Consider the following 24,145-nt stretch of genomic DNA (forward strand, 5'->3'; position numbering starts at 1 on the left):
TTCTAGTTATTTTTATTTACATTTTTCCAATTATTTTCCTTTTTGTAACTAGAGTTTGATCATTTTGCATGTTTTCTATGATGCTATACCATTCCCTTTTTGACCTAGGTACATTAAAGCAACTTGGACTCACTAGCTAGCCATGTTTAAGCTAATTCAAGATCAACGTTTGACTTATCACAATATTGGGAGGACTAGGTCAAATTTTGATAGCATTTTTGGGTTGTGATTTGGGCAGCCACTCAGAACCCATTAGTCATGGGTGCTGGTCAGCAGGGAAACTATATTCATAAAGATTCATTATGATGCTGGAAGTGATATATGAACAGGGATGGAACATGTTCACCAATAGACTATATGAAAGCATTCCCACCACTTTTGATATCACTAGGGATTGGATGTCCCAATTTCTTGAACAATAGAAATCAGGCATGATTTGGTTGTAGCTGCTGTCTATCAAGATTAATGGTAGAAATTGAAAACAAGATAACATACATGTGCTTCAGCATTTTCCCTGTGTCAGCAAAAGCAAAAAGACACACTTCATAGGCCAGATGCATCAGAATGCAAAATGCTATTGATTTAGCTGTTTAAACCTCTACAACTAAAATCAAAATGTTTCTATTCCAAAATTTAGTATATTGAATTTATTTTGCTTTCCCTTCTAGTGAATGAACACAGAAAGACTGGATTCGTCCTTACTACTGTTCGTTATGATCAGATCATTAAAAATGTGGCCTGAGTCACCCATTTCCATTATGTGTTCCTGCAGCATTTTTTGAACCAGAGACCATTCATTGCAAGGTTCACTTTGGACAATAGTTTTTTGAACCCTGCTGAGCTATATACTGTTGAGAATGAATAAATATATTAATTATAAATCATCATTTGTATGGAAAGAGCCATTGGGTAGAAATTTATTGATGCCTGGGTCCTAGTGCAAAGGCAACAATGCAATGAATGCTCAAACTGCAAGCCTGAATTTGGGCCTTGGGCCAACTCTAAATGAGATGGGATAGCTATGAATACCCATCATGCCTCTACAGGAATCAATTTTGTGCTGCCTCCTTCGTGCCAGCAGTCTCAGGTAAGTGGTGGGGTTGATAACACTAGGATCAGGGGCATTCAAAGTCAGTTGGACCCTCAGGAGTGCTGTCAAGCCAGGAGGAATAGCCCTGCTCCTTCTCCGCCATATATACCCTTTAGATGATGGTCATTTGCAGAAAGACAACCACACTAACAAAACATCAGAGGGGCAGACCCATTGTCTAATTCATTCAGAGTGGTTCAACTTCCAGAGAGTTCCTAAAGTGGCATTAAACTCCACAGTAAAATATGAAAGAAGCTCAGTGTGAGTTTTAAGTGATCGCCCCAGACACCTGAAGCAGGGGTCAACCTCGTGCTTAGGTCACAGTGTATTAGTCCCTGAAATGAGTGCTTGTTATACCCATTTTATGTCTGTAAAACAAATGGAACAACAGCCAATTTCTCAGGTCTCAAAAAATTGTTCTCTTTTGAGAAAAAGTGTTTTGGAAATTTTTCTCTCAAATGTCATCAATGTTAAAGTGTATAGGTTGAGTTCTAAAGGTAGAATCTGTGCTTGGAAAGCAACCACAGTAAAATGGGCAGTTTTACTAGTGGTGGAGCTTGTTGACTCATCCAGCTCTCATTAGAGCCATACAGGGGAAACATGCCTCAGTTGGTCCATGAAACCTAATAAGAGATGCCAAGAAATAATCTTTGAACACTTCACAACTAGAGCTCTGAAAGAGAAAAAGCAGCTCCATCGGTTTTACTAAGTTGACAGACACGGAGGCGAATTTTTGTCTGGATTTGGAAACATGTTTCGAAACATGAATGGCCACATTTTGATATTTTTTTGGAGGAAACCTGAATTTCCTCAGTATTCCCGACCCCATGCCATTTTACTCTGGCCTTTTTGTGGGTCAGGAATACTCAGTGTGCAAAGCATATGACTGCCCCGCCCCTACCAAGGTCAGGTTACCCATTTTAAATGGGGGACAAAAATCAGATTTCCCCCCACAGATGGTTTTATTACGGTAGTGTGGGGTTTTGGAAGGCCATTAAAAGTACACAAGGTTTGGGAGTTTGTGAAGAAAATGGAAAACCTGCTGAGGAGTTAAGAATATTCTGAAAAGTCAATGTGAAAAGTTTTGGTACCTTCAAATGTCACTATTTAGCATTGCACTGTAATATAGTGTTTTTCAAGCAGTGGTTCATCATGGTGATCTGTTCTGCAAAGGTAAGTTGACCCTTATGTTGGCCAGCATTGTGCAATTGCTCACATGCATTATAGCACTTCTCCAATGGAGAAAGTAGCACAATGTATTTTAAAAATGTAAAAAAAATGTGCTCTGCTTTCATGTTTTAATTGATCTGATTTAATTGGACTGGTAAATCTGGCTGTTTTTAAAAAAAAAAATCTCTGGGTGGGATTTTCCATCCCTGCTATGGGCATGTTCCCCTGCAGCAGATGTGGTGAGCCAGCTAAAAGTCCATTGGCTTCTTCGGGACTGGAAAAACCCGATAGCAGGCAGAGACAGATTTGCTTCTGAAAATAGAAAAGCGGACTACACCTGCTTCCTCTCCATTCTTTGATAGGCACTCGGCTTTGAAATGGAAGTAGATACCTGTTCTGTCAGTGGAGCTAGAAACTTTTGTTATGATAGCTATTCTATTATGAATGCTTGGCTGTGTTTCAAAAGCTTAAGCTCAGCAGGTGGCCACATTGATCCAAGAAACATTAAAATTTTACAAGACTATAACAACATAAGATGTCTTGATGTCTTGTTTGGTTACAAAACATATCACCACTTGAAGGATTATAGCTGGTTCCTTCCTTGATCTTTTGGTCCTCAGGGGCATAAAGGTGACGTGGGGTGGAATGGAGAATTTGAGGAGGCATCAGAGAATGTGAGATAGCATGGGGTGGCAAAGGGCATAATGGGGGTGAAGGTTGAGCTTTGGGGAGCCTTCAAACAATGGGCCTTCTAATTGGCACGCCTCCCCACCCACACTCCACACACACTCCATTCCAGCTTGCAAAATGCACTGTGAACCTGACTCCATGTGAAAAGATGAAAATACTATGTGAAGTCACACATGGGTTGGGGATACATTTTAGTGATTTGAAAATGAAAGTGCGCATGTCAGGTTTTCTTGAGTCCAGATGAAAATTCAGCCCAGGAACTTCGTATTATTAGGCCTATCTGGTCTTTTTTTCTTTCAAATTGTGATGCTTGTTAGTCCTTTTTTTCCTTATCCAGTCTGATCTTTAAATTATGGTTCAAGTAAGATGATTTGATTATCTTGATTGATCTCTTGCACAGGGAGCTTACTGATATTTGTAGTATTGCTAGCCTGTTAGAGATTGCCATTTTTGCAACAGAAGGCATTTGCATTACAGAAGATTACATAGGATATGACACAGAAACAGACCATTTGACCCAACAAGTCTATGTTGGTGTTTATGCTCCACCCAAAATTCCTGCCATCTTTTCTCATCTACCATTGTAACCATCCATTCCCTTCCTCATATGTTTGTCAGTTTCCCTTAAATAGATCTATACTATTCACTTCAACTACTCGCTGTGGTAGTGAGTTCCACATTCTCACCACTCTTTAGGAGGAAGAATTTCTTCTGAAGTCCCTGTAGGACTTTTTGGTGACCATCTTATATTGATGGCCTCCACTTAAGCTGTTTTCCACAAGAGGAAACATTCTCTCTGTTTTCATTTTATCAAAGCCTTTCATAATTTAAAGACATCAACTAGGCCACCCCCTGATCTTTTTTCTCAAGATAGAAGTGGCCCAGCCTGCCTGTAGTAATTATAATTTTGATAAACGTAGGACTGTAGCTTTAGCAATAATTCTGTGTTGTAAGATCACATGACCTGTGTAAGCCAGTCAGTTAGTAGCATGGGGAGTTCTTTAATTGTAGAGCTTGATGTACAGATACGGCTGCTGCTGCTGCCTTGTAAATAAAGTTCAATGTTTCCACCAAGAAAAGTTGTCTGGAAAATCAACTCTATGACAAACTGGTAATGAGGATAAATCAGATCCAGTGCTGTTCCTCGCCCAGCAATTGTGAGTATCTAAGATAATTAAAAGAAAGGAAGATATACTCATCTGAGATGTCACAATTGGCAGAATCAATCCCTTTGAGCCATCCACAGAGAATTGGTCTCAATATTAGAACACCCTGGATTCTACTGTCAAGCCAAAAAAATCACGGGGGAGGAAAAGAGGAGAGCAATTCTCCTAAGTATTTGTGGGAGCAAGACCTACAATCTAATTCAAAGTTTGACTGCCCCAGTGCCCCTGATTTGAAGGCCTTCAGTGAATTGGTAGACCTAGATAAGGGATATTTTCAACCCAAGCCCTCAGTCACCATGTAGATCTTTAGGTTCAATTTGCAGAATAGAGTCCCGGGGAGACCATTGCTACCTAACTGGTGAAATTAAAGCAACTAACAGCATATTATGATTTCCTAAATGATATGCTCAGGGATCATTTGGTCTGTGGTGTGCAAGGTGATGCTCTTCAGCGAAGATTGTTGGCTGAAGTGGATCTTGATTTTAAGAAGGTGTTGTTGGAAATAGCACTTGCAATGAAAAGCGCTGTAAGGAATTCACAGGCTATTCAAGGTGCACAAAATGGTGCCGTTTTTCCAAGTGGGGTGGGAACAGTCAGCTGAGAGTAGCACGAAAAGCTGAGGGTCCACCGCAAAGCAGGAAACAGTCCCGGCTACCTAAAACTTTAGATGCAACAGCTCAGCAGCAAATTCGAAAACTAATTGTTCTTGCTGTGGAAACAATCATACTTCTAAAGATTGCTGATTTAAAGGGGTGAAGTGCTATTTTTGCCATAAAAGAGGGCACATATTGAAGCATTGCAAAGCAAGATTAAGACAGGCTTCCAAGCAACAAACAAAGTCAAATGAAGTGTATAATGAGGACAAACCAAAACAACCAAATCTGATATTTATTCCTTATTTAATGTAAAAGTAAGGAAGGCAGAGCCAATCACTTTCACTTTACAGGTTAATGGGAAACCCTTAAAAATGGAAATAAACACTGGTGCTTCTGCCACTGTAGTAGGAGAGCACAACTTCAGATTTTTAAATTTGGAACAAACTTCTGCTAAATTGAAAACTTAAACTGGCAAACAATCCAGGTTAAGGGTATTATCACTGTACTTGTTTATTATAAACACCAAAGAGCACAATTTCCAGTGATGGTGGTAGAAGGTGAAGGACCAAATCTTCTAGGTCATGATTTGTTGAAAGAGATTAAACTAAATTGGTCTGAAATCTTCCTGTTGCGAGTAGGAGGACTGCCAGAGCCGCTAAAAAAAATGACACTGTCTTTTGGGATTAACTGGGAAGAATCAAAGGCCTACAGACCTATACTTACATTGACTCAGAAGCAACTCCTTGTTTCTTGAAAGCAAGACCGGTGCCATGTGCTCTGAGAGAGAAGGTTGACACTGAGCTGAACCAGCTATAGAGGCTGTGTGTCATAAAAACGGTTCAGTTCTCAGAGTGGGCAGCGCCTATAGTTCCTGTCCTAAAACCAGATCAGACCATCTGGATCTGTGAGGACTATAAGCTAACAGTCAACAAAGCTGCCAAGCTGGACACGTACCCTATTGCCAAGATTGAAGATCTCTATGCTAAATTAGCAGGAGGACCAACATATACCAATCTAGATATGAGTCATACATATCAGCAACTGGAACTGGATGATGCCTCCAGAGAATTTGTGACTATAAACACCCATAAAGGGTTATACCAATATACACGCCTGCCCTTCGGTGTTTCTTCAGCCTGTGCTATTTTCCAGAGGACGATGGAGAGCTTGATACAAGGGCCAACTCAAGTTGTGGTTTACCTGGACCAGGTACTAATAACTGGTTTTACAGAAATGGAGCTAATCTGGAGAAGTCCTGAAATGATTTTTTTAGAAGCAGGAGTGCACTTAAAGAAAGAAAAGTGTACTTTTCAGGCAAGTGAAGTCATTTATTTGGGCCAGCGGGTGGATGCCCAAGGGTTACGCCCTGTTGAAGAGAAAGTTAAAGCTATCAATGAGGCACCTTCACCTAAGAATGTTTTTTTTTTCCATTCATTCACGGGATGTGGGCTTTGCTGGCAGGGCCAGTATTTATTGCTCATCCTAGCTGCCCTTGAGAAGGGTGGATGATCTGCCTCCTTGAACCGCTGTAGTCCAGGTGGTGTTAGGTACACTCACAGTGCTGTTAGGAAGGGAGTTCCAAGTCTTTGACCTAGTGACCGTGAAGGAACGGTAATACATTTCCAAGTCAGGGTGATGAGTGACTTGAGGGGGAACTTCCAGGTGGTGCTGTTCCCATGTGTCTGCTGCCCCTGTCCTTCTAGATGGTAGTAGTCATGGGTTTGGAAGATGCTGTCGAAGAAGCCTTGGTGAATTCTTGCAATGCATCTTGTAGATGGTATACACTGCTGCTACTGTGCGTCGGTAGTGGAGGGAGTGAATCTTTGTGGATATGGTGCCACTCAGGCGGGCTGCTTTATCTTGGATGGTGTCAAGCTTCTTCAGGGTTTGGGAGCTGCACTCAACCGGGCAAGTGGGGAGTATTCCATCACATTCCTGATTTGTGCCTTGTAGAGGATGGACAGGCTTTGGGGAGAGAGGAGGTGAGTTACTCAGCACACGATTCCTAGCCTCTGACCTGGTCTTGTAGCCACAGTATTTATATGGCTAGTCCAGTTCAGTTTCTGGTCAATTGTAACCCCCAATATGTTGATATTGGAGGATTCAGTGATGGTAATGTCATCAAACATCAAGGGGTGATGGTTGGATTCTTTCTTGTTGAAGATGGTCATTGCCTGACACCTGTGTGTTGTGAATATTACTTGCCATTTGTCAGCCCAAGCCTGGATATTGTCCAGGCCTGGCTGCATTTGGACATGGACTGCTTCAGTATCTGAGGAGTCGCAAATGGTGCTGAACATCGTTTAATCATCAATGAACATCCCTACTTCTGACCTTATGATGTAAGGAAGGTCACTGATGAAGCAGCTGAAGATAGTTGGGCCTAGGATACTGTTCTAAGGAACTCCTGCAGTGATGCCCTGGAACTGAGATGGCTGACCTCCAACAACCACAACCATTTTCTTTTGTGCTAGCTTTGACTCCAGCCAGTGGAGAGTATTCCCCCAATTCCCATTGACTCCAGTTTTGCTAGGGCTCCTTGATGCCACACTCTGTCAAGTACAGCCTTGATGTCAAGGGCAGTCACTCTCACCTCACCTCGGGAGTTCAGCTTTTTTATCCATGTTTGAACCAAGGCTATAATGAGGTCAGGAGCTGAGGGGCGTCAATGAGTAGGTTATTGCTAAGCAAGTGTCGCTTGATAGCACTATTGATGACCCCTTCCATTACTTTACTGATGATGGAGAGTAGAGGTGAGGGGGCAGTGATTGGCTTAATTGGATCTATCCTGCTTTTTGTGTACAGGGAATACCTGGGCAATTTTCCATATAGCCGGGTAGATGCCAGTGTTGTAGCTGTACTGGAACAGCTTGGCTCGGGGTGCGACAAGTTCTGGAGCACAAATCTTCAGTCCTATGGCTGGAATATTGTGGTGCCTTCAACTGTTTCTTGATATCATGTGGAGTGAATCAAATTGGCTGAAGACTGGCATCTGTGATGCTGGGGAACTCTGGAGGAGGCCGAGATGGATCATCCACTCAGCACTTCTGGCTGAAACTTGTTGCAAATGCTTCAGACTTATCTTTTGTACTGATGTGCTAGACTCCTCCATCATTGAAGATGGGGAGATTTGTGGAGCCTCCTCCTCCAATGAATTGTTTAATTGCCCACTATCATTTACGATTGGTTGTGGCAGGACTGAAGGACTTAGATATGATCTTTTGGTGGTTGGATCGCTTAGCTCTGACTATCACTCGCTGCTTATGCTGTTTGGCATGTAAGTAGTCCTGCATTATAGCTTCACCAGGTTGACACCTCATTTTTAGGTGTGCCTGGTGCTGCTCCTGGCATGCCCTCCTGCACTCTTCATTGAACCAGGGTTGATCCCCTGGCTTGGTGATTATTATAGAGTGGGGGACATGCTGAGCCATGAGGTTACAGATTGTGTTCAAGTACAGTTCTGCTGCTACTGACGGCCCACAGTGCCTCATGGATGCCCAGTCTTGAGTTACTAGATCTGTTCGAAATCTATCCCATTTTGCACGGTGATAGTGCCACACAACACGATGGAGTATATCCTCAATGTGAAGGCGGTACTTTGATTCCACAATGACTGTGTGGTGATCACTCCTACCGATACTGTCATGGTCAGATGCATAAAAGGCAGGTTAGTGAGGAGTTTTTTCCCTCTTGTTGGTTCCCTCAGCTAGACCCAGTCTAGCAGCTATGTCATTTAGGTCTTGGCCAGCTCGGTCAGTAGTGGTGCTACTGAGCCACTCTTGACGATGGACAGTGAAGTCCCCCACCCAGAGTATATTCTGTGCCCTTGCCACCCTCAGTGCTTCCTCCAAGTAGTGTTCAACATGGAGGAGCACTGATTCATCAGCTGAGGGAGAGCTGTACGTGGTAATCATTCTTTATGCCCATGTTTGACCTGAAGTCATGAGACTTCATGGGGTCCAGAGTCGACGTTGAGGACTCTTAGGGCAATTCCCTCCCAACTGTGCCACCACCTTTGCTGTGTCTGTCCTGCCGGTGGGACAGAACATATCCAGGGATGGTGATGGTGTCTGGGACATTATCTGTAAGGTATGATTTCATGAGGATGACTATGACAAGCTGTTGCTTGGCTAGTCTGTGAGACAGCTCTCCCAATTTTGGTACAAGCCCCCAGATGTTAGTAAGGAGGACTTTGCAGGGCCGACTGGGCTATGATTGCCATTGTCATTTTCGGTGCCTTCGTCGATGTCAGGCCCACCTAGTTTCACGTTGTAGTGGTTGTAGGCCATTTCAGAGGGCATTTGAGAGTCAACCACATTACTGTGGGCCAGGAGTCACATGTAGGCCAGACCAGGTAAGGACAAGAGATTTCTTTCCCTAAAGGGCATTAGTATTTACAACAATCAACAATGGTTCCATGGTCATTATTATTAGACATAAGCTGGATCACTAGAAATTAGACTGGGTCATTAGACTTCTAATTCCAGATTCGAACCCGGGTTCCCAGAACATTACGCCGGGTTTCTGGATTACTAGCGACAATGCCACTACGCCATCACCTAATGTTTCTGAACTTAAATCATTCTTAGGGATGGTAAATTATTATGGTCAATTCCTACCCAACTTATCAACGGTTCTAGCCCCTCTACAATTTGTTAGTGCACTACAACCCGAGAAAGGAATTGGCGCTAACCTGTGATGTGTCCCCCTATGGAGTGGGAGCGTTACTATTGCACAAGATGGATGATGGTACAGAGAGGCCAATAGGATATGCATCCGGGATGCTTCCAACAGCCAAAAAAGGATATTCACAAACTGAGAAAGGAGGATTGTTGATTATTTTTGGAGTTATTAAATTCCATCAATACATACATGGCCGACATGTCACAATAGTATCAGACCACAAACCACTCTTAGATCTGTTTAATGAAGCAAAGGTTATTCCTCCCATAGCTTCTGCATGAGTTCAAAGATGGGCCTAATTTTATCTGCATATGAATACACTTTTGTGCAAAGACAGGGATGCATATAGCCAATGCTGATGCCCTAAGTCACCTTCCTTTGTAGGAGAGCAACAACCATGCCCCAATTCCCCAAGAGATCATATTAGCAATGAATTTCCTGGGTTCCTCACCAGTCTGCAAAAAGCAAGTAAGAAACTGGATGAATCGTGATCCAGTCCTGTCTAGAATGAGAGGCCATGGGCAGAATTTTGCCCTCATCAGGTAGGCTCAGCGTGGCTGGACGGGAACAGTCGGGAAGTTGACCACAGCCTGTGATTGCGGCCGGACTGCAATTTCACGCTGGTGGGCCAAATTAAGGCCTGTCCAGCATGAAACACGTGCTGCAGCGCTGCCTGTGTTGCAGAGGGACAAGGGTGAGTGCCAAGTTAATGCATGCGTGCAGGTGCGTGCCGGTACAGAGTTGCCTCCGGGAAATTAACAGTTTTGAAAACGAAAAATAAAGCACTGTAAGATGTTAAAAAACATGTCTTCCGATGAGCAGGGACATGTATGATTTTTTTAAAGGCGGATCAAAACCTCATCCCACCCATGGATGAGGTTTCGCAAAAACTGGGGAAAGGCCGCCTGGCATTTTCACCTGTGCGCAAACCGTAAGGTTGGATGGACAGCAAAAAATTTAAATCAATTGGACATGTCAATGGCCTTAATAGGCCTTTCAATTGTCGGCGGGCATGCTGCCAACTCCTGCGCATGCCCGCCAACTGAAATATTGTATGTCATTCTACATTTGTTTGGGTCCGGCTCACACCCGCTCGACGAGTGAAAAACTCTGCCCCAGGTGTTAAATGGATGGTCCCAGGAAGCAGTCACTGATGAATTGAAGCCATTTTTCACTTGAAGAAATGAATTGAGCAGTCAAGATGATATCCTGTTATGGGGCGCCTGAGTAGTTGATCCTTCACAAGGAAGGGAACTGCTCTTAGTAGAGTTATACAGTGCCCATCCGGGAATCTCAACAATGAAGATGATCATGTGAAGTTATACTTGGTGGCTGGGCACAGACGATGATAATGAGAAGGTGGTTAAACTCTGTCCACAATGCCAACAACTACGGAACTTGCCGGTGGCAGCCCCATTATACCCATTGGAGTGGCCAGCTAGGCCCTGGGCGAGATTGCACATAGATGACATCGGTAATTTTCTTGGAACTATGATTCTACTGATTATAGATGTTCATTCCAGTGGTTAGACATATATGAGATTAAGTTGCCAACTTCAGTTGCTACTATAGAAAAATTGCACCAAAGCTTTTCTATCCATGGATTGTCAGAAGTAATCATCGCAGATACTAGTACTGCGTTTACTAACACTGAATTTCAAAGATTTTTCAGCCTTAATGGTATCAAACATGTGAAGACCGCACCATACCAACCAGCATCTAATGGACTGGCGGAAAGAGCAGTACGGACTTTTAAGGTAGGAATGAAAAAGTTAACAGGTGAATCATTGGAAGCTAAACTTGCTCGCTTCCTATTTCACTACAGAACAACTCCCCATACTACTACAGGTGCAACACCTGCAGAGTTACTGATGAGGCGCCATCTTCGAACAAGACTAAGCCTGATACCTCCCAATTTGGTGGGGAGGTGGAGAAAAATCAAGAGAGCCAAAAAGCGACTCATGGTTTGCATAGCCATGAGTGACAATGTACTGTTGGTGAAGTAGTATATGTAAGGAATTTTGTTGGTGGGCCAAAGTGATTACCTGGTAAAGTAAGCTCTGTGACTGGACCTTGTTGTACCACGTGGAAGTGGAGGGTTGGATCCCCGGCAAACAGGTGGATCATTTAAGAAGAAGGGCGATACCACAACAAAATGATGCTTCACCTGTAACCATTGCTGAACCTGTGGTTCCTACTGAAGTTGTTTAACCAAGGATAGACATACCAGAGGCCTCTGTCAGAATGGATGACACTGAACTGCCTGTGCCTAATACGGTACCTGATGTTTCAGATACTGTGAAGCTACAATGTTCCACATGGATCAGGAAACTACCTGAAAGATTGAACTTCTCATTTCATGACCTGTGTGAATATTGTAACGTCATGAGATAAATATCCCTGTAAATACAGGAAAGTTGAAGGGGGAGGGGATTTAGTAATTATAGTTTTGATAAATGTAGGACTGTAGCTTTAAGAATACTTCTGTGATGTAAGATCACATAATCTGTGTAAAGCAATCAGTTGGTAGCATAGGGCACCTCTAGAAGGGAGCTATTCTTTAGTTGTGGAGATTAATGTACACATGTAGCTGCTGCTGCCTTGTAAATAAAGGTCAATGTTCCCACCAAGAAAAGTTGCCAGGAAAATCAACTCTTTAACACTGTCAATTCTTTCCTTCTATGCATTCCTGGTATCTTTTTTTTTGGATGGCAGAATTCTTCCTTCCAATGGAGGCATTTTGTTTTGGATTTCCAGCATCTACAGTTTATTGCTTTTATCAAGGTATTTTGCGGGTTGGGGAAGGTTGGGATGACCAGGCTAATATGAAAGATTTTGAAAAAGAAACAACACAGATTACCTCATTTCCAGAGAAAGCTGACAATACACCACTAATGCAATGGTATAACTCTTCATCAAAAAAAAAGCCCCATATTAGTTAAGGTGACTAATGATATGAGATATTATGCCACAGTGTTTTAGACAGAAATTTTTCCCCCTGGGAGTTGGGTTCAAACTCAACTCAGTGTGACAGCATAGACTTTGTTTTCATCTGCTTAATACATGCGAACATTCCTTTACAGGATTAATGAATTTCAATAACCTCGATATACTTCCTGGTGGGTAAAACTGTCCTTAAATTACAATCACAATCACAGGATGACAAGTTTGAGAAATAGCACACACTATGCTGATATAATGGGCAATACCTTTTTGAGATCAGGGCAGGCTCATTGCTAGGGCAAAGTCTTAATCTGTGTTTAACTGACCTGATAGTGCTTGATGCTAATATTGGGCGTCTGAAATGGAAACTGTTCCATATCTCAGCACAAACATCCCTCACCTTGATTCATACACAAAAAAAGTGATAAATGATAGTTAAGTTGTCCAGCCACACACATTCATCATGATACGGAAAGCTTTCAATTCCCCCCCCTTGATAAATGATACCAACACGGTAAACTCACTAATACTACGATCAAATGAACTGCAGGTGGAGGAATTGGTGCTATGGTGTTATCATTCTATCTCCATTGTGTATGGCTTTCAGATGTGAGAACAGGATTTGTGAATTTGTCCTTTGAGCATCTGACATTTTCAGTCATGAATTGATGGATGATGCATGTTATCGAATGTACCCTGTTTAACATTCTGAAAGTATGGGGTAGGGTAAATAGGAAAAAAATGTTTCCAGCAGTTGAGGGGTCTAGAAAAAGAGTCCATATATATAAAATCAAATGTAAGAGATTTAGGAAAGAAAATGGAAGAATATTTTTGAGACAAACAATCTTGAGGCTGAAAAATGCAATAGAAGAATTAGTGATTGAAGCAGAGACAAGGCCTGGATTTTCATCCTTGAGGCGGGTAGCAGGTGTCAGAAAAATTCCTGTTTTGGTGCACCTACCTCGGGTCAAAGTGCCTGCCAGGCTGGGATTTTCATTGTGGCAGGTGGGGGGTGGGGAGCAGATGTGGGCTGAAGTTGGGCCAGCCAAACTGGGAAAAAGGTCAGAGGCAGTCACAGTAGCTGTCTAGTGTCGAGGTGGATTATTTAAAAACTCGCCTTTATGCGGTGGAACTTTGCCCTAGTTAAAATAAAAACAGAAAGGCCCTCCAGACCTCACCCCCAACACCCCTCACCCACCACACACTCCCCATGCCCCATCCATGCCAACTCATTCCCTCCAGCCGCCCCCATAGCCTTTCATGCTCCTCATGCCAAGATATGCCACCAAACAACCTCTATGTCCCAATGCCAATGTATTCCCTCAAATGGACCCTCACAGCCCAAGTCCGCTGCCCAAATAACCTTTATGGCCTCTCATTCCTCATGCCAAGTTATGCGCTCCAAACAAATCTAATGACCCTTCATGCATCCCCATGCTAAGTATACCCCCTCAAACAACCCCAATGGCCTCTCATCCCCTCCCATGCCAGGTACGTCCTCCCAAACACCCCCTTGGCATCTCATCCCTCTATACCAAGCTATGCCACTCCATCCAGCTCCCCATAGTCCCTCAAGCCTCCTATTCCAAACTACGGCACTTCCATGTCCATTGACCTACTATATAATGTATAAAACCAATGAACACTATAGTGACAATAAGATATGCAAAAAAAAAGCTTTAAAAAACAGCATTCATAACTTTTCACCATGTTAACAAATTCCTTTTACTGCAGGGAAATAAAGTGTCAATCATCCGGACTCTTTAAAGTTTAAGTAGTTGAATCTGCAAGAACTTGACCTTCTGTAAATAAACATTGTGAAACTGACAGCATAAATTAGAGAGCCAGAGCTGTCAATCAGCAATGTTTTCTCTGGAGATCTGGTGTTTGAACAGTCTAATGAATTTCTGAGCTCTCAGCCAAGCTTCGTTATGCATTCTTGACTGAGGGCCCAGGCACTGCTATTAGTGTAAAAATGACCCAGCAACATGTGATGAGGAAGGGGTCCCTCAAGAATTGTGAATCACAATAAGCTGCTGGTTATATTGGCTCTGCTGTTAGCCTTATGAAAGCAGCAACTTGCTTACAATCTCCTCATGAGTTTCAAGAAGTTGCCATGTTTGTTCATTAATTTCTAATTAAACGCACCACAGAAAGTTATGACTTGCACGTGGAAGTAAGGACTGTTTAACAATGAGATTTAGGTTTTTCACTGCATTCAACCTCTCCGGCATGAAAGGCAATCTTTTTAAACTACGGAGCAGAATATTGTGCTTGTTGGGCGGGTGCGCACCTGACCCGAATCAGTGTAAAATGTCGCGCGATGATGTCAGGCGAGCATCCCAATGTCATTGTGCACTTGCACAATATTTTGGTCGTCAGGCCCATGCAGAAGTCGGCAGCGTGCCCACTGACAATTAACAGGCCTATTAAGTACATTAAAGATTTAATTGAATTAAATTTTTCGCTGCCCGTCCAACCTTATGGTTGTCGGGCAGGTGAAAAGGCCAAGCAGCCTTTGGATTTTTTGCGAAACTTCATCCACAGGCGGGATGGGGTTTTGACCCATCATCAAAAAAAAAATTCGAACTAATTTCTAACATGTCCCTGCTCATGTGACGAAGTCGGACTCTGATCTTGGGGCAGCGGTCGGCTTCCCTCTCACCCCCACCGAGCCCGCCCGACAGGGCAAGATCCTGGCCCTGGAGTCTCATTCTTTCAGCCAGTAAATTGTTCTTAGAGATGTTTTACATTTTAAATTTGACATTTTTCTGTTTAATTATATTTATCTTACTTTACCTTTTTTTTCTTTCAATCCAATATTTGGTAGCTGATATGACTCTAATTCACCCTTTCTCTGTTGTTCCTTGGGTTTTTTCACAATTCTTAAATCTTGTTGATTTACTAGACAGAGTGTTGATTCCGTCGCTCCCTAAGGTGCCATATTCCCCAATCCCTTTGCTGTGCCGTTATCAGCCCACACTTCCAGCAACTTGCCCGGCAAAAATCTGAGCTGAAGTGCAGTCAGGCACATTGTGAGTTACTAGCTCTGGTATAATCCAGTCCATTGGAAATGACAAGACTTTTCAATGGCATATCTATTACTGGTGTTTGCAAAACCTGAAGTAATCTGTATCACTTTGCAGTGGAAAGTGGCATGCAAGAATGTCTCTATATGACATAGAAATTTAAAATTGCAGTCTCTTTGGCAATATTAAAAATATTCTCATCAACAGACTGAATCTGAGTTCAGCACTGCAAAATGCCACTTACAGCCATCGGATTTAGAAATGAAGTGCAGCCATCTTCATGTTAACTACTGTTTGACACTCTGACCTTTACCTGTCTCATTTCAATTAGGACATTTAAGAGTTTCTGGAGACTGAGTATTTCCATGGGTTAGACAGCTCCATGAAAGAATAGCTTTCAGCCTTCATTGTGCAGATTCTCACATTAAGAATAATCATTTGAATGTCAGTGATTCTCGTCTAAATGCCAGTGGAGACTAGGGAACAAGAAAGGTGATGGTGGCAATATGAGATGATTGGAACCAGCCTCTAAACAGGTTAAGGATTCACCATTAATCTGTGGGCTAAATTTTACATTGGAGGTCATGTCGTCTCCACCGAGAAGGGGACAGACAGCAATGGAGAGGAACTAAAATGTAAGTCTGGGGTCTCGCCAGGTCCTGGCTGACAGACATCAGTAATGGGTGAGTGGTCAAGATTGTCAGGGCAAGGGAGGAGGGGAAACTCAGGGTTGTGGGGGAGAATTACCAAAGGGTGGGGTGGGGGGTGTGGGGGGGGGGGGGGGGCTCTGATGGGCATGGGCGCCAGAAAAAGAGGCACCGCCTTGCCTGTCCATCAGTCCACCAGATGCCACCAGACAGGCTGGACACTTGGCACTGGCCTCTCCCACCGTATGTTAAATCACAGTGGTGGCAGAAGGTCATCAACTGAACACTCAAGTGTATCAGTTGGCCAACAGGTCAGTGGTCAGCCCAATGTACTCCCTGCCATTGGTAAAGTCACAGCAGGGGTGGGCAGGAGTGTGTGGTGTCAGGCACAGTGTCACCACCATGACATCCAACTTTACGGGCCCTTTAGTCTGCTATCCCACTCCTAGGGTGTGGTGCAAAATTCCAGCCTACATTCACAGATCTGGATTACTTAGAACTTTTCTTTTAACTTTTCTAGTGCATTGATGTCCTTCAGAAGGTTGGGTACCAAAAAAAAAATGCAGAGTGTAGCAGTACACATCAGCATAAAAGCATGCAGTAAGATTTAAGGGATACTTCTTAAATGACCTGTATAAGCACTGTCTAAAAGAACACTTGCAGTGCATAAATTGAGTCATTTTACGCAGTGACTTTTAAAAGTTATCACTTTTGCAGATCTAAGCACTTTACTGTGTGACTTGAGTTTTTGTATAGCTAGATGAGGCTCTTTGCCTGGTGCTATTAATCTTATAAGACGAAGCAGAGAAGCAATATATTGCCTTAAGTTACTTTCTTTATATTCTGTGAATACATCTCAGTATTCTTTAAATATGTATCGATAACCTTTTAAAACTATCTGGGCCTTTTTTTCAAAAACTCCACGTGATAAAAGTTAGATAATGTCAATGCCGCTATGAGTGAATGCATAAAACTATTAGAATCTAAATTTGAACAAAGTTCTGAAAAAATTTTTGGAATATTATCAGGCATATAAAAATGTTTAACAACAAATGCAGGATGGATATATTGTGATCTCATATTGATGAGGAGGAATGTGCTTGGGGAAGTCTTTGCAGCAGTGCAGCATACTAGAGCTTCAATGCACCACCCCAGTGAATGGTAGGATTCAGTTAGTCCCCACAATACACAAGTGTAGGATTTCCAAATTTCCATCAAGTTTCAAGGAACTTCAAACAGAAGTCAAGGATTTCCTCAGAGAGGAATTTGATACCAAATCACTCTAACAGATCTAACAGAGAGTGATTGCATGAGGGTCCGAAAGGCTCTGCCACAAACACACACACTTCTTCCTCCAGAATCACTCATGGGCCAGCTACTGTCTCTGAGGTGACAGAGGATGAGTTTGAGGGGCTTACAAGCAAAGTGGACACGGAGGTCGAGGACAGTCTCTGAGATTCCTGAGTGGATGACCCAGGGGTGTCCAGCTGCTGCTCCCCCTCCCTTCAGCTGCCTGAGGACTCCAGCCTGACTCCTTGAGGGGAAGGGACACCTGGAGAGATGTCGAGGTGCCCCGTTTCCCTCTTGCATTGTCATTACAGGAACTCACCTATGGCTCCCACGATGGAGTGCAGGTCTGCACACATTTCTGCATTCTATTGGACCAGAGTCTCCATGGCATCCACTATCCTACTCATGGAGACCTCTATACATGCACACTTGGGGACCACTTCATCAGAAAGTAGGTGGGCACACTCCTCTGACTTGCTTGCCACTCTGTTTAGGGCTTCCAACAGTTTTGCACGCTGTTCCCCTGCCTTCTGCTGACTTTCCAGTATGAGTTGAAAGGCCAAATCCAGAAGCTCATCATTTGACTCAGACCTCACAGATGCCTGACCCCAGCAGTCCTCCGAGCGCTATGGAGCTCGGCCAAACCTGCCTCCTTCCACTGTGCACATGTGTCCATGCAGTGAACACAATATTGTGAACCCGAGCCTACTCTAGATCTAAGTTCCACCGATGTGTGTCCCTGTGCTGGTGGAATGTGTGGGTAAGCTCTGTGATTGGTCTTCCAGGCTGTTTATTTCCAGTTCTTCAATGGAGGAGGTGTCCTCTTGGCTGGGGTGAGGGCCTGGATGTAGCTGAGGGACTGGCTGGCTGAGGGTGTCAGTCACTTGGCAGAGCTCCCTGTGAACCAAAGTGGAGATAATCAGTGCATAGCAGCAGAGTCAGAAACAGGAGAGAGAGCACTCACAGTTGCGTTGAAGGAGGGATGATGTGATGCAGGAACATCAGGTGGGTGTTTGCCACCAACCTCACCATCACTGCAGGCATAGTCCACATCCTCACCAGTCAGCGCGATGGCACACCCCTCAAAGTGACTGAGGGGCCTAATGTGGGCCACTCCATCCAGGGTATGGGGCCTCTCCCTGTTGTGAACAGGCTTCTCCTGCATGGAAATAGATGGAGAGAGTGTGAGCAGGACAATGACACTGCATGGAATGTTTGTGTGGTGAATGGAGCCATGGACAGGATGATGATGCGAGCTTGTGAGTGTGTGAGTGTGTGAGTTGAGAGTGATGAAAAGACAGATTTACCTTGGTGGAACGGATGAGACCATTCATCCTGTACCAGCACTGGGCCTGTCCTCTTTTACAGGGCATTGACGCTGACAACCGCTGCCACCATCGCCCATGCCGGATTGGTGATGCCGCTGCCCCTCCTGCGGCCAGTGCAGGGGTAGAGGACATCATGGAGGGCCTCCACAGTGTCCAAAAGGCACTCGAAGGAGGTGTCACTAAACCTGGTGGCTGCAGTCTTTTTTTGCCTCTCGGGGCCATCGTGTCTTCTGTGCAGCAGCCGCGGGCTGAAAGAACTGAGAGGTGTGCATAGGGCTGGACTTTAAATTTGGCGCCCAGTGTGATGAAGCATCGAGGTGAAGGCGTGGAGTGTGAATGAGAGCCCACGGAAATAGTGTGTTTCCCAGGAATGCATAATTAAAGCAGGGGGTTTGGGACAATACAGTGTGAGATATCCCAAAGCTTGAAAGCAATGAAGGAATTTTGAAGTTTATCACTGTTTTGTGCCAATTTGAGCACAGCAAGCTCTCACTTACAACAATATGAAAATGACCAGATACTCTGTTTTTGTGATGTTGATTAAGGGATAAAGTAGTGTAAACCAGCATTTTATGCATGAAGGAATTGCCCACTGATGCTGTACTATGTAGTACAAGGCCATTGTCTGATGTACTGGGGAAACTTTTTTCTGTTCTTTAAAATCTTTATGAAGTCCACCCATTTGACCAAGCTTTTGATCACTTTTCTTAATGGTTTTCTTGACAGCTGATTTCCTCATGCCTGTCTGTGCACTGGGTCCTTTTAATGTTAAATGAATTAAGTGAATAGAAGTTGTTGGGATACTCATTGGCATGTGGTTCAGGTTTGGTGGTGTCATCAGAGTCTGGAGCTGGAGTATTAATTAAATGAGGCTTGGATGGGGGTGGGCAGTTATTTAAAGCCACCCCTTGGGCCAGTATGCCAGCTTTCCTTTTCAAAGTTTAAAAGGCTCTGTCAAGAGGTGGAGGAGGCAACCCATCTAAACTGAAGCCCTCATCACCATCTGTTGCCATCTCAGGCCTTTCAAAAAGCACACATTGCACCAGAGCAGGAGGGAAGGCAGAGTTGGTTGTGGCTAATCCTCCTTGGACAGGTACAGGGTGGAGATGCAGGGCCTCAGAAGTCATATCACAGGTGGTTTTACCTGGGCAACCAGAGTGAGATGTGTGCCCAGGAAGCTTGACGCCACCCAAGATAAAACATTTTATTGGCACCCCATCAGCCATCTTCACTCTCTCCACCACCAGCCCACTGTGGCAGCAGTGTGTACCATTTACAGGATGCACTGCAGCAACTCACCAAGCCTCCTTTAATAGCACCTTCCAAACCTGTGACCTCTACCACCTAGAAGGACAAGGGCAGCAGATGTTTGAGAACACCATCACCTACAAGTTCTCCTCCAAGCCACACACCATCCTGACTTGGAACTATACTGCTGTTCCTTCACCGTCACTGTATCAGAACCCTGGAACTCCCTTCTTAGCAGCACTGTGGATGTACCTGCCTCAGATGCAGTTCAACAAGGTGGCTCAACAGCACTTTCTCAAGGGCAACTATGGATGGGAAAAAAATGCTGGCCTTGCCAGCTATGCCCACATCCCATGAAAGAATAAAAAAACAAGTGGGGCCTCACTCAGAGCAGATACAGGAACAGTGCACTGACATGCCCTTGATCGTTAGAGGGAACCACGAGCTGAGGTTCAGCTGTCATCCATGGCTCTCCATGAGGAGCTCATGCGCTCAAAGGACGTTGTGGAGCACATGAGATGAATGGATTTCTCCATTCTCATCACTTGAGCCTGCAGTGCCTCAGGTAACTCCGACATGTAGGCACACATCTCACACTGGTTCTCCAGGGAAAGCCACCAGTTTTGTGACTCCTAAAGCATTGATGAGCAGGGCTGTGCCTATCCTCCATCCTCTGGTCACATCTAACTCTGCCTCCCCCATGTTCTCCTGTTCCAATGTGATGTGTGCTTTACCCTGTGCCCCTAATACTGCGTGTGGATGCTATGAGATGCAAGTGTCTGCACTGTTGGAGGGTGGCCAAGAAAGAATGATGGTGCAGGCATTGAGGTCCCTTTATCTCCTGACTTATCCAGAACTTGTTGCTGTGTGTCACCTCCTCACCCCTTGCATTTGGCCCTTTGGGAGACATAAGAGAAGGTTGTCAGGAGAAATCAGCACAATCAACAGTTGCCTCTGCTGCAAGAAATGAAATGACAGCTTATGCATTGACAGCTCATTGTATGGGAAGGATTGCCATGTATCCCCTGAACCTAGAGGTATTGAGATCTTTTCGCCCTGCCTATGCTGAGCTCCAATCTCCTGCTTGCCACTCTGACCAGGTCAAGGGCCAGCTCCTCGAAATGTACCAGTGACTAGAACTGGGGGTCCCCACCGTCCAAATGTGCCCTCTCACATTCATGCTTTTTTGCCTTGTGAGGTGAAGAAAGATGCTTATAGGACAATGCCTTCTCCCTCATCACGTAGCTTTTCATTCATAAGATGATGTCTACAGTCCAAATGCACTCAGATAATGAACTATGTTTATGGGTCATTAGTATATCTCTTCTATGGTCAGGAGAACTCTATGATCCTTAGGATGCCCCACATTTTGCACTCTGATGACTATTGACCAGGAGATATGCCATTTGAGTCTACTTTTGGACTCACCTATCCTTACCTAACAATGTCATTGAAATGTTTCCTGCACCGGACCAACTCCTCCTCACCACTCCTCTGCTACTGACCTCATGACCCACATCCTCTTGTTCAGACTCTCATGCTGCTGGAAGGGAACATGATACTTCTCTGTTCAGTTACTGCCTCTGTGGCACCTGAAATAAGGCATCAGAAAAACCAGGGGCTGCCCTGGCATGGGGGCCTTCCCTACCCATGGCCCTTGCTCAGCTTCTCCTTCCATTATGAAGATGAACAGCAACCACAGCAATTGCTGCCACTCGTTCTTTAAATCGGTCCCACTGCTTTCTGTGTCCTTCCTCTTTCCTATATCCGCCACTGCTAACTAGGTGGTGAACATCACTCTGGGCGAATTAACTGGATTTTCAATATTTTTTATTCTTTCATATGACGTGAATATGGCCGACTAGGCCAGCATTTGTTGCTCATCCCTAATTTCCCCTGAGAAGGTAATGGTGGTGAACTTCCTTCTTAAAATTCTGCAGTCCATGTGGTGTAGGTAAGAGGGCCTGTTAGGGATTGAGTTCTAGGACTTTAACCTAGCGACAGTGAAGGCACAGTATGGCTTGGAGGGCCACATGCAGGTGGTGGTGTTCCCATGGATCTGCTGCCCTTGATTTCTAGGTGTTAGATGTCGCAAGTTTGGAAGGTGCTGTTGAAGGAGCCTTGGTGAATTGCTGCAATGCACCTTGTAGATGGTATACACAGCTGGTACCGTGTGTCGGTGGTGGAGGTGGTGAATGTTTAAGGTGATGGATGGCATACCAAACAAAAGGCTGCTTTTTCCTGGATGGTGTCACACTTCTTGAGTGTTCTTGGAGCTGTACTCATCCAGGTAACAAACGAACAAGGAGCAGGAATAGACCATTCTGCCCCTCGAGCCTGCTTTGCCATTTAATAAGATCATGGCTGGTCCAATAGTAACCTGAAATCTGTATCCCACCTACTGCTGATAACTTATCACCCCTTTCTTACCAAGAATCTATCCACTTCTGCCTTAAAAATATTCAGAGACTCTGCTTCCACCACCTCTTCAGGAAGAGATTTCCAAAGATTCATGACCCTCTGAGTGAAAAAATTTTGCCTCATCTGTGTTTTGAATGGACGACCCCTTATTTTTAAAAAGTGACCCCTAGTTCTAGATTCTGCCATAAGAGGAAACATCTTCTCCACATCTGCCCTGTCAACACCCCTCAAGATCTTATATGTTTCAATCAAGTCACCTCTTACTCTTTGAAACTCCAGCAGATACAAGCCTAGTTTGTCAAGCCTTTCCTCATAAGACAACCCATCCATTCCAGGTATTAGTCTGGTAAACCTTCCCTGAACTGCTTCCAATGCATTTATATCCTTCCTTAAATAAGATGAGCAACACTGTACACAGCACTCCAAGCATGGCCTAACTAGTGCCCTGTACAACTGAAGCATAACCTCCCTGCTTTTGTATTCAATTCTCCTCGCAATAAATGATAACATTCTATTAGCTTTGCTAATTGCTGCTGTACTTGCAGATGAGCCTTTTGTGATTCATGCCCTAGGACATCCAGGTCCCTCTGTACCTCAGGGCTCTGCAATCTCTCACCAGTTAGATAATATGCTTCTCTTTTATTCTTCCTGCCAAAATGGACCATTTCACATTTTCCACATTATACTCCATCTGCTAGATCATTGTCCACTCACTTAACCTATCTATATATGTTTGTAGCCTCTTTATGTCCTCTTCACAACATACTTTCCTACCTATCATCAGCAAATTTGTCAACCATCCCTTCAATCCCTTCATACAAGTCATTTATATGAATTGTAAACAGTTGAGGTTCCAGCACTGATCCTTGTGGCACACCACTTGTTACATCTGCCAACCTGAAAAAGGCCCATTCATGCCTACTGCTTCTTGTTAGCCAATCTTCTACTCATGCCAATATGTTACCCATTATACCATGAGCTTTTATTTTCTGTAATAACCTTTGATGTGGCTCTTTATCAAATGCCTTCTAGAAATCTAAGTACAATATATCCATTGGTTTCCCATTATCCACAGCACAAGTGGAGACTAGTCCATCACACTCCAACATGTGCCTTTTTGATGGTAAACAGGTTTTGGGGAGTCCGGAGGTGAGTTACTCACCACAGAATTCCCAGCCTCTGACCTACTCTTGAAGCCACAGTATTTATATGGCTGATCTAGTTCAGTTTCTGGTCAATGGTAATGCCCAAGATGTTGATGATGAGGGTTTCAGCGATGGTAATGATTTTGAATGTCAAGGGGAAATGGTTAGATTCTCTCTTGTTTGAGATCGTCATTGACTGGCACTTGTTTGGCTCAAATGTTACTTGGTGCTTATCAGCCTAAACCTGAATGTTGTTCAGGCCTTGCTGCATATGGACATGAATTACTTCAGTATCTGAGGAGTCATGAATGTTGCTGAAATTGTGAAATCATCAGTGAACATCCCACTTCTGGCCTTTTGATGGAGTGATCATCATTGATGAAGCAGCTGAAGATGGTAGGGTAGATGACACTATACCGAGGAACTCCTGCACTGATGTCTTGGGTCTGAGATGTTTGGCCTCCAACATTCATAACCATCTCCTTTGTGCTAGGTATGAATCCAACCAGTGGAGGGTTTTTCTCCTGATTCCCATTGACTCCAGTTTTTCTAGGGCTCTTGGTCAAATGTCGCCTTTTGTCAAGAGCAGTCACTCTCACCTCTTGAGTTCCATGTTCGGACCAAGGCTGTATTGAGGTCTACAGCCAAGTGGCCCTAGCTGAACCCAAGCTCAGCATCATCAAGCAGGTTATGGCTATA

The sequence above is a fragment of the Carcharodon carcharias genome, chromosome 11, assembly GCF_017639515.1.
Source record: "Carcharodon carcharias isolate sCarCar2 chromosome 11, sCarCar2.pri, whole genome shotgun sequence".
Classification (NCBI taxonomy): domain Eukaryota; kingdom Metazoa; phylum Chordata; class Chondrichthyes; order Lamniformes; family Lamnidae; genus Carcharodon; species Carcharodon carcharias.